The sequence below is a fragment of the Symphalangus syndactylus genome, chromosome 1 (genome assembly GCF_028878055.3).
Source record: "Symphalangus syndactylus isolate Jambi chromosome 1, NHGRI_mSymSyn1-v2.1_pri, whole genome shotgun sequence".
Lineage (NCBI taxonomy): Eukaryota > Metazoa > Chordata > Mammalia > Primates > Hylobatidae > Symphalangus > Symphalangus syndactylus.
The window spans coordinates 67,256,489-67,268,547 of NC_072423.2; the positions used below are offsets into that span (position 1 = coordinate 67,256,489).

A 12,059-nucleotide genomic window follows, 5' to 3' on the forward strand; every position below is an offset into this window, starting at 1 on the left:
TAGCTCCATAAAAATTAAGATTGATATGTGTTCTTTATAAACATATACTTTCATCATTTTGAAATGTCTTTTCTTATCTCACTTAACTTCTTATCTTTAAGTTGATTTTTGATAATAATGTAGCCACACCAGCTTTCTTATACTTTTGGTATGCTATGTTTTCCCACTCTTTTACTGTGAACTTACTAGTATCTTTATAATCAAAATTTAAGTCTTTTAAACAACATATAATTAAGTCTTGTGGAGAGGAGGTTGGGCAAGATGGTGGAATAGAAAGCACCATGGATCACCACACCCTTGCATAAGGACACCAAGTTAACAACTATCTACACTGAAAAAAATGCCTTCATAAGAACCAAAAATCAGGTGAGCACTTACGGTACCTGGTTTTAACTTTGTATCACTGAAAAAGGTACTGAAGAGACAGAAAAAAAAAAAAAAAAGAAAAGAAAAAAAGAGTCCTGAGTTGCTGTTGCCACCCCTCCCACACCACAGGCAGCAGCATGGCACCATGGTGCAGAAAGCATCTCTGAGCACTGGGGGAGGGAGAACTCAGCAACTGTGAGGAATGAAATTTAGTGCTGTCCTGTTAGAGCAGGAAGAAAAACCAGACCAAACTTAGCTAATGCCCACCCATAGGGAGAGCATTTAAACCAGCCCTAGCCAGAGGGAAATTGCAGGTCCCAGCAGTTTAAACTTGAGTGCCCTGCAAACCTTGCCACTGAAAGCCAAAGTGCTCTTGGTCTCTAAGTAAACTTGAAAAGCAGTCTAGGCCACAAGGACTGCAACTGTTAATCCTAGGACTGAACTAAGTCCAGAGACAGTGGACTGGGGAGGAACACAAGATGCTGAGACACCAGCTGAGGCAGCCAAGGGAGTGCTGCACCTCTCCACTAACCTCAGGCTGCACAGCTCACAGCTCCAAAAGAGAACCCTTTTCTCCACTTGAAGAGAGGATAGAGAAGAATGGGGAAGACTTTGTCTTGCATCTTGGATATCAGCTCTTAGCCACAGCAGAATGCAGCACCAGTCAGAGTCATGAGAACCCTGTTCCAGGCCCTAGCTCCTACACATTTCTAGATACATCCTGGACCAGAAAGGAACCTGCTGCCTTGAAGGGAAGCACTCAGACCTGCCAGCATGCATCACCTGTTAACTGAAGAGCCCTTGGGCCCTGAATAACCAGCAGCAATACCCAAGTACGACATTGAGGGCCTTGGTGAGCCTCTGGGACTTGCTGGCTTCAGGGGAGACTCAGCATATTACCAGCAGTGGTGGCTATAGAACAAAACTCCTTCTGCTAGAGAAAAGCAGAGGGAAAAGTAAAGGGGACTTAGTTTTGCACCTTAGGTATCAACAACTCCACAGCAGGGTAGAGCACCAAGCAGGCTCTTGGGGTCCTGATTCCAAAACTTGACTTTTGAACAGCATTTCTGGACCTGCCTTGGGCCAAAAGGGAGCCCATTGCCCTGCCCAGGCCAGGCAACATTCATCACAAGCTGACGTAAGAGTCCTTGGTTCTTAAGGAATTATCAGTGGTAGTCTGGCAGCACTCCTCATTACCAGGTGTGGTAGTAGCTACAGAGTAAGGTTCCTTTACCTTTGAAAAAGGGACAGAAGAGTGGGAAGGACTGCATTTTGGGGCTTGAGTGCTAGCTCAGCTGCCACGTAATAGAATACCAGGTAGATTTGTAAAGTTTTTGACTTTAGTCCTTGACTCCCAGATAGCACTTCTGGACCCACCTGGGGCCTGGGGAAGCTCACTGCCCTAAAAGGAAGGACACAGGCCTTGCTGGCTTTGACAACTCCTGACAGTAGAGGCCCAGGGTCTGGAGTGAACATGGGTAGTAGCCAGGGAGTGGTTACAGCAGACCTTGGGCGACACCCAGTGTTGTGCTGGCTTCAGGATTGACCCAGTGCAGTCATAGTGGTGACGGCCATGGGGGTGCTTGTGTCACTCCACCTCCAGTTTTAGGTGGTTCAGAACAGAGACAGAGATTCTGTGTTTGGGAGAAAGTAAGAGAAGAGAACAAGAGTCTCTGCTTGGTAATCCAGAGAATTCTCCAGGATCCTATCCAAGATCATCAAGATGGTAACTCTACAAGTCTACAAGAACCACAGCTTTACTGGGATTTGGCTGCCCCCAGTGGAAACAGCTTAGATCACAACACTGAATTCCTTTCAAATAACTGGGAAGCCTTTCCAAGAAGCATGGCTAAAAATAAGCCCACACAGTGAACACTACAATAAATATTTAATTATTCAATGCCTGGACACCGAAGACCATCTACTAACATAAGCACCATCCAGGAATACATTACATCACCAAATGAACTAAATAATCCACCAGGAATTACTTCTAGAGAAACAGAGATATGTGACCTTTCAGACAGAGATTTTAAAATAGCTGTGCTGAGGAAACTAAAAAAAAAAAAAATGAAGATAACACAGAAAAGAAATTCAGAATTCTATCAAATAAAATTAACAAAGAGATTGAAATAATTTAAAAGAATCAAGCAGAAAGTCTTGAGCTGAAAAATACAATAAGCATACTGAAGAATGCATCAGAGTTCTTTAACAGTGGAATAGGTCAAGCAGAAGAAAGAATTAGTGAGCTAAAAGACAGCTATTTGAAAATACACAGTGAGAGGAGACAAAAGAAAAAAGAACCAAAAAACAATGATGCACACCTACAGGATCTAGAAAATAGTCTTGGAAGGGCAAATCTAAGAGTTATTGGCCTTAAAGAGAAGGGGTAGAAACAGAAAGGAGTAGAAAGTTTATTCAAAGGAATACTAACAGAAATTCCCAAACCTAGAGAAAGATATTATAACCAAGTACAAGGTTATAGAACACCAAATATATTTAACCCAAGCAAGACTACCTCAAGGTATTTAGTAATCAGACTCCCAAATGTCAAGGATAAAGAAAGGATCCTAAAAGTAGCAAAAGAAAAGAAACAACATACAATGGAACTCCAATATGTCTGGCAGCAGACTTTTCAGTGGAAACCTTACAGTCCAGGAGACAGTGGCGTGACATATTTCAAGTGCTGAAGGAAAAATTCTTTTTACCCTAGAGTAGTAAATTTGGTGAAAATATCCTTCAAACATGAAGGAGAAATAAAGTCCTCAGACAAACAAAACTGAGGGATTTAATAAATATCACAGCCATCCTACAAGAAATACTAAAGGAAGTATTTCAATCAGAAAGAAAAAGGATATTAATGAGAAATAAATAATCACCTGAAGGTACAAAACTTACTGGTAATAATAAGTATACATAAAAACACAGACTACTATAACACTGTAACTGTGGTGTGGAAACTACTCTTATCCTAAGTAGAAAGGCCAAACTATAAACCAATCAAAAATAATAATTATGGAAACTTTTCAAGGCACAGTCAGCATAATAACATAGAGAAAGAAATAACAAAAAGTTAAAAAGAGAGGGAAGAAGTTATAGTGAATTTTTATTAGTTTTCTTTGTGCTTCTTTATGAAAATAGTGTTAAGTTGTTATCAGTTTAAAACAAAGGGTTATAAGACAGCATTTGCAAGCCTCATGGTAACCTCAAACTAATAAACATGCAATGGATACATAACAAAAAGCAAGAAACTAAATCATATCACTAGAGAAAATTATCTTCACTAGAGGAAGACAGAAATAAAAGAAAGAAGGAAGGCCACAAAACAACCAGAAATCAAATAGCAAAATGGCAGATGTAAGTTCTTACTTATCAATAATAACATTGAATGTAAATGAACTAAACTTTCCAATCAAAAGACATAGGCTAGCTGAATAAATGAAAAGACAAGACCTATTGATCTGTTGCCTGAAAGAAACATACTTAACCTATAAAGATACATGTAGAGTGAAAATAAAGGGAGAGAAAAAGATATTTCATGTCAATAGAAACCAAAAAAGAGCATGGGTCACTATACTTACATCAGACAAAATACATTTTAAGACAAAAACTCTAAGGAGAGACACAGAAGGATACCACATAATCACAAAAGGGTCAATTCAGTAACAGAATATAACAATTTTAAATATATATGCACCCAACACTGAAACACCCAGATACATAAAGGAAATATTATTAGAGCTATATAGAGAGATAGGCCCCAATATAATAATAGCTGGAGATTTTGACACCCCACTTTCATATGGGACAGGTCTTCCAGATAGAAAATCAGCAAAGAAACATCAGACTTAAACCAAATAGATCTAATAAATAGTTGCAGAACATTTCATCCAACAGCTACAGAATACACATTCTTTTCCTGTGCACATGGGTCCCTTAGACCATATGTTAGATCATGAAACAAGTCTTAGAATATGCAAAAAATTTGAAATAATATCAAGCATTTTCTCTGACCATGATAGATAAAGCTAGAAATTAATGGCAAGAGGAATTTTGGTAACTATACAAATATTTGAAAATTAAGCAGTATGCTCCAGAATGACCAGTGGACCAAAGAAAAAATTAAGAAATAAATTGACAGTTTTTTTTCAAACAAATGATAATGCAAACAAAACATACCAAAACTTATGGGATACAGCAAAAGCAGTACTAAGAAGGAAGTTTATAGCTATTAGTGCCCACATCAAAAAGAGGAAAAACCTCAAATAAACAACCTAGTAATTCAGCTAAAAGAACTAGAAAAGCAAGAGCAAACCAAACGCCAAATTAGTAAGAAAAGAAATAATAATTATCAGAGCAGAAATAAATGAAATTGAAATAAAAAACAAAAGATTAATGAAAATAAGAACTTGGCTGTTTGAAAGATAAACAAAATTGACAAACCTTTAGCCAGATTAAGAAAAAAGAGAGAAGATTCAAATAAATAAAACCAGAAATGAAAAAAAAGACATTACAACTGATATTGAAGAAATTCAAAGGATCATTGGTGGCTACTGTGAGCAACTATATGCCAATAAACTGGAAAAATCTAGAAGAAATTGACAAATTCCTAGATACATACAACCTATCAAGATTGAGTAAGGAAGAAATCCCAAACCTGAACACACCAATAGCAAGAAATGAGTCTTCCAGTAAAGAAAAGCCCAGGACCTGATGGCTTCACTGCTGAATATTACAAACCATCTAAAGAAGAACTGATACCAATCCTGCTCAAACTATTCTGAAAAATAGAGGAGGAGGGAATGCTTCCAAACTCATTCTATGAGGCCAGTATTACCCTGATACCAAACCAGAGAAAGACACATCAAAAACAGAAAACTACAGGCCAATATCTCTGATGAATATTGATGCAAAAATTCTCAACAAAATGCTGGCTAACAAGATTGAACAATACATTAGAAAAAGCATTTATTATGACCAAGTGGGATTTATCCCTGGGATGCAAGGATGGTTCAACATACACAAATCAATCAATGTGATATATCATGACAACAAAATAAAGTATAATAACTATATGATTATTTCAATTGATGCAGAAAAAAGCATTTGATAAAATTCAACATCTCTTTATAATAAAACCCCGCAGATACCAGGTATAGAAGAAACATACCTCAACATAAGAAAAACCATTTACCACAGACCCACAGCAAGTATAATACTTAATGGGGAAAAACTGAAAGCCTTTTCTGTATGATCTGGAACATGACAAAAATGCCCACTTTCACCCTTGTTATTCAATATAAGACTGGAAGTCCTAGCTAGACCAATCAGACAAAAGAAAGAAATAAGGAGTGTTCAAATTGGAAAGGAAAAAGTCAAATGATCTTTGTTTGCAGATAATGCAATCTTATGTTTGGAAAATCCTAAAGACTCTACACACACACACAAAAAAACTAGTAGAACTGATAAGCAAATTCAGTAAAATTGCAAGATGCAAAATCAACATACAAAAATTGGTAATATTTCTATATGCCAAAAGTGAACAATCTGAAAAAGAAATAAAAAAAGTAATCTCATTGAAATAGCCACAAAATAAAATTAAATACCTAGGAATTAACGTAACCAAAGATGTAAAAGAGCTCTGTAATGAAAACTACAAAATGCTGGTGAAAGAAGTCTTTGAGGATGCCAAAATATGGAACGATATTCCGTGTTCATGGATTGGAAAGATCAATATTGTTAAAATGTCCATACTACCCAAAGCAATCTACAAATTCAATGCAATCTCTACCAAAATACCAATGACATTTTTCAAAAAAAATAGAGAAAAAATCCTAAAATTTATAAGGAACCACAGAAGACCTAGAATAGCTAAAGCTATCCTAAACAAAATGAACAAAACTGGAGGAATTACATTATCTGACTTCAAATTATTCTACAGCACTATCATGACCAAAACAACACGGTACTGGCATAAAAACAGTCTCATAGACCAATGAAACAAGATAGAGAACCCAGAAATGAATTCACACACCTACAGTGAACTCATTTTCAATGAAGATGTCAAGAACATACACTGGGGAAAAGACAATCTCTTCAATAAATGGTGCTGGGAAAACTAAAAATCCACGTGCAGAAGAATGAAACTAGATCCCTATCACTCACTATATACAAAAATAAAATCAAATACTTAAATCTAAGATCTTAAACTATGAAACCACTACAAGAAAACGTCAGGGAATCTCTTCAGGACATTGGTCTGGGCAAAAATTTCTTGAGTAATACTGCAAAGCACAGACAACAAAGCAAAAATAGTCAAATAGGATTACATCAAGTTAAAAAGCTTCTGTACAGCTAATCAAACAATCAACAAAGTGAAGAGCAACCCACAGAATGGGAGAAAATATTTGGAAACTTTCACCTGACAAAAGATTAATAATTAAAATATACAAGGAGCTCAAACAACTCTATAGGAAAAAAAAATCTAATAATCCAATAAAAGTGGACAAAAGTTTTGAATAGACATTTCTCAAAAGAAGACATACAAATGGCAAACAGGCATATGAAAAGGTGCTCAACATCACTGATCATCAGAGAAATGCAAATCAAAACTGTAATGAGATATTATCTCACTCCAGTTAAAACGGCTTATATCCAAAAGACAGGCAATAACAAATGCTTGTGAGGATGTGGAGAAAAGGCAACCTTCACACACTGTTTGTGGGAATGTAAATTAGTACAACCACTATGGGGAACAGTTCGGAGGTTCTTTAAAAAACTAAAAATAGATCTGCTATAGGATCCAGCAATTCCACTGATGGGTGTATAACCAAAATAAAGGAAATCAGCATATCAAAGAGATATCTGCACTCCCATGTTTGTTGTAGCACTGTTTGCAATAGCCAAAATTTGGAAGCAACCTAAGTGTGCATCAACAGATGAATGGATAAAGAAAATATGGCACATATACACAATGGAGTACTATTCATCTATAAAAAAGAATGAGATCCTGTCACTTGCAACAACATAGATGGAACTGGAGGTCATTATGTTAAGTGAAATAAGCCAGGCACAGAAAGATAAACATCACATACTCTCACTTATTTGTGGGATCTAAAAATCAAAACAATTGAACTCATGGATATACAGAGTAAAACAATCGTTACCAGAGGTTGGGAAGGGTAATGAGGGGCTGGGGTTGAGGGGGGGTGAAGATGGTTAATGGGTACAAAAAACAGTGAGAAAGAATGAATAAGACCTAGTATTTGATAGCACAACAGGGTGACTATAGTAAACAATAATTTAATTGTACATTTAAAAATAACTAAAAGACTATAATTGGATTATTTGTGACACAAAATATAAATTATTGAGGGGATGGAGACCCCAGTTTACATGATGTGATTATTACTCATTGTATGCCTGTAAAAAAAAAGTAACGTGTGCCCCATAAATATCTATTATGTAAACACAAGAATTAAAATTTAAAAAATTAAAAAATTTAAAGATATTTTTAAAAAAGAAAATAAAATCAGGATATAGGCCTGAGCAAAGATTTCTTAAGACATGTCATAAAAATTATAATCCATAAAAGGGAAAATTGATAACTTGGCCTCATTAAAAATTTGGCTCCGAATTTTAAGAAAGGGAAAATAAGAGCTATAGAAAGAGCAATACTATTTGTAAACCACATATGCAACAAAACACTATAATTTATAAAGAGCTCTCAAAACTCAACAGTAAAAAATCAAATAATCCAAATAAAAATGTGCAAAAAAAATAAAGAGTATGTACAAATAACAAATAAGCACAGGAAAATATGTTCAATATCATTAGCTATTAGGGATGTGCAAATTAAAATCGCAAGGAGATGTCACCATATACCTAACTGAATGGCTAAAATAAACCACAGCTAGAACCAAATGCTGACAAGGATGCAGAGAAAGTGGATCACGCTCATACATTGCTGGTTGGACTGTAAAATGTTATAGCCAATCTCAATAACAGTTTGGCAGGTTAAAAACAACAACAACAACTAGACATGCAACTATCATATGACTCAAGAATTGTACTACTGGGCATTTATCCCTGCAAAATGCGGGAAATCAATAGAAACTCTCAGATGCAAAGTTCCTTCACAAAAGCATGACAAAATTGCTATGTTCAGGCAACAAAGAAAGACCAGGCTAAAAGAGCCACACTCTAACTCCTGTGAAAGCCATATTGCCCAGCTGAAACTTAATGTTCATTTTCTACACAGGTTTTAAGCATTGATCTTTTGACAGTGTAGTTTTTTGTTGTTGTTGTTGTTTCATCCTTAAAAGGCAGAAATCATTGATGCTGTGACTGCGAGATGGGAGGGTGAAGAGGGAAGTAGCATTGAAATCCCAAATTGCGTAATCCATACGACTTCCATTTAACCTTCAGCTGGGTTTTCAGGAAACCCTGCCTTCAATCTCAGTAACAGTTGGAAAGGTCACAAATTCAATTGTCCACTACTGGAGACCCAATATTACACTAGGCAGCTAGGAATATATTCCGAGTCTCAGGACGGCGCAGGCACTCTTTATTCATCTTTCAGATGACCTTCTCGTCAGTCTGAGATCTTTTCACTGTGAATTTTCTCCCTTCTTTATTTTTTGTCTTTCTTCCCTGCAGTTTGTCTGACCTTTCTGTCAACTTCTGTATACTACGAATTGTCACATTTTTCTGAATGGAGTGTCTACTTTTTAAGATCAATTGCTTTTCACAGCAAGAGTTTGATAACTTTATTATGCCAACAAGTCTCCTCCCCATAAGTAATGAGGATGCCATGAGTAACAAGGAGCAAAGGGGCAAGAGATGCTATCCTGCCATATGTCATTTCATTTGAATATAAATGTCTAAGGCGTTTAGAATTTTAAAAAGCTCTCAGTTTCGTTACTGTGTTACCTGTTACATATATGGGATTCATGATTGCAATGAACTCTAAACAAACATATTTCTAACGCCAAATTCATAAAATAACAAATGTTTCTAATTTTTGACTGTACTTCTATTCATGTTTTTTGGAAAAAGGAGACAATAAATTTGTATTGATTGCTTACTGTTGCCAAGCACTGCAGGTATTTCATCTTAATTCTGGAGGTAAGAATACTATTGGCTAAGAAATATTTATTAACTTTTCAAAAACAACAAAAGTGAAAAGGATATATTTTAGACTTGAAGTTAAAACCATTAGACCCATTACACTATAGGCCACAGCCTCCTAAATGTATTTCTTTGCCTGGAACATACTCCCTTTTCTGCCTATTTACGTACAGTGTAAGTCTTCAAGAGAATCCTTCGTTGGCTATTAGAATTCTCAGAAATTTTTCCTTCTTTAAAATTCCTGTAGCACTTACGATATGCCCCACACATTCTCATTCTTGTTCTTTATTGGTTAATCATCATTATTTTGTCTCTGCCGCTGGATTTCATGTCCCTTGAGGCTGGTGACCTTATAAAGAATCTGCAGTACATACAAAAGTCAATAATGTGCTCTTTAAGTTTGTGGTTTGTCAGGCCTATTCCAAGGATCTAGAATGAAGATGGGATGTTTACAGACATTTGCCAAGGTATATCAGTAACTGAATGAGGCCTGAGAATGCTTAAAAACAAGTATATGTGGCTCTGAGACATAAAATTCTAGCTTAAAGAAAATATGGCACAGGCTATATATAGATAGATGGTACACAAGATATGTAGATACAAGAATGGAGTCAGTATTTGCAGAGAAAAGATGACTACTAGGACCCAATCTGGGATTTAAATAAAGCCCACTTCTTCTAAAACCCTACACCTAATACTGTTTTTGTGGTGTTTCCTGATGGACATCTTTGGAATTATTTCTGAAGGAGAGAATTACTGACACCCAGGCTATGTGACTTATCATGCATAAATATACCCTGGTCCTTTTGAAACTCTCTCTCTTTCTCTCTCTCACACACACACACACACATACACACACACTCACACACATATGCAGTTTCCTAAATGGGGATTTGTAGAAAAAATAAATTTGAATGCCATATGTAGAATAAACTTTCAGGTACCTATATCCAACATTGTTCTAGCCCTATATCAAAGAAGTGATTACCAGACTCGATACCTACTTCCTATCACTCCCACCCTATACAGATAAGTTATCTAAAGACTGGATGTAATGTTTTACAATGGACCCAGAAATAATAACAAAAATAATCATAAGTAAATATGACAAAAGGAAAAATGAAAATCTGAAATCAAATTGTTTGGATAACCTACTCGTCACTGGACACGGCTTACTTCAATTATAAAATTACTTGTGGTGCACATTCATAGGACGCAATTATTTGCATGGTGCAGTAAGTGTCGTTTGTACCCATATCTCTGCTCATGGTGAAATTGCTTTCACTATGTTTCCAATCTGCTCATGTTAAAAGGAGAACATAGAGCAGAACACAAAGGAGCTTGTGGAGAGCATATAAAACTCAGAATATAGGACAGAGTTCCAGAAGCCACTACCAGAATAGGAAGTAAAACAGTCAGCCACCACTTTGTAGGGTATATTGGAGGAAAAAACAATGTTCTAGCTAATACAGCAGGAAATTAGGAACGATGCATCATTTTAAAGTAAGTGATCAAGTCTTTTCTTCAAATAGAAATAATTCCTTGGCATAAAAAAATTACTTACCTGTATAGCTCAGGATTACAATACTCAGGAAAGAGTAGCAGAACTCCAATATTCAAAAAGGAGATTAATGCAGAATATGGACAATGACTATAACATCGTATAACACTAATCCAAGGTAAGAATATTCACTGTATCGCTTCTCGGCCTTTTGGCTAAGATCAAGTGTAAGAATATTCACTGTGGCAAACTGATGTTTATGTTAAAATGTACAATATAGGCTCAATTTATTTTTGATAGTATTTTTCAAATTGCAGATTGCCACTCATTAGAGGGTCATTAAATTAATTTAATGGGCCACAAAAACATTTTTAAAAATGAAATTGACTAGACTAGAATAATATGCAATAGAAAATATTAGCATGAACTGCATGTGGTAAGAGTAAATATTGCTTTGTAAAATTTTTATCTATCTATCTATCTGTCTATCATCTATCTGTTCATCCATCCATCTACCCGCCCACCTACCCACCCAGGGTTCATGTGTGGGTCATGGTTAAACATGTTTCAAAGATATTTGCCTTTTCCAGAGTGAATCATGAGAGACATTATAGTGGTGACCCTTTGGCTGATTATTAATAAAGGAGTAGAAGTTTTTAAGACAGAAAAAAGGTAGGGAATATGCTTGCCATTCCAGGCAAAAGGAGTAACATTTTGCAAAGGCAAAAATAACTCTTGCCAATATTATTACTCTAGCAATGATAATATTATAAGTAAGAAGTCTGTGAAAATAATTTTTGATAATATCTTTACTGAGATAAAATTTGCATATGAGACAATTCACCTGCTTAAAATAGGATACAATTCAATGGTTTTTAGATGCATCTATTGTAAAATAATTAAATGGAGCTAAGTAACATATCCATCATCTCACATATTTATATATATATGTGTGTGTGTGTGTGTGTGTGTGTGTGTGTGTGTGTAGAAAACATTTAAGATCCACTTTCTTGTTGTTAACTATAGTTACCATGCTGTATATCTCCAGAAATTATTCATTCTA

At 35.8% G+C, this 12,059-nt stretch overlaps 1 pseudogene; it reads left to right on the forward strand.

Annotated features, from left to right (window-relative positions):
- Positions 1-11,191: 11,191 nt before the first annotated feature.
- On the forward strand, positions 11,192-11,324 carry LOC129461813 (uncharacterized; annotated as a pseudogene).
- The last annotated feature ends 735 nt before the right edge of the window (positions 11,325-12,059 follow it).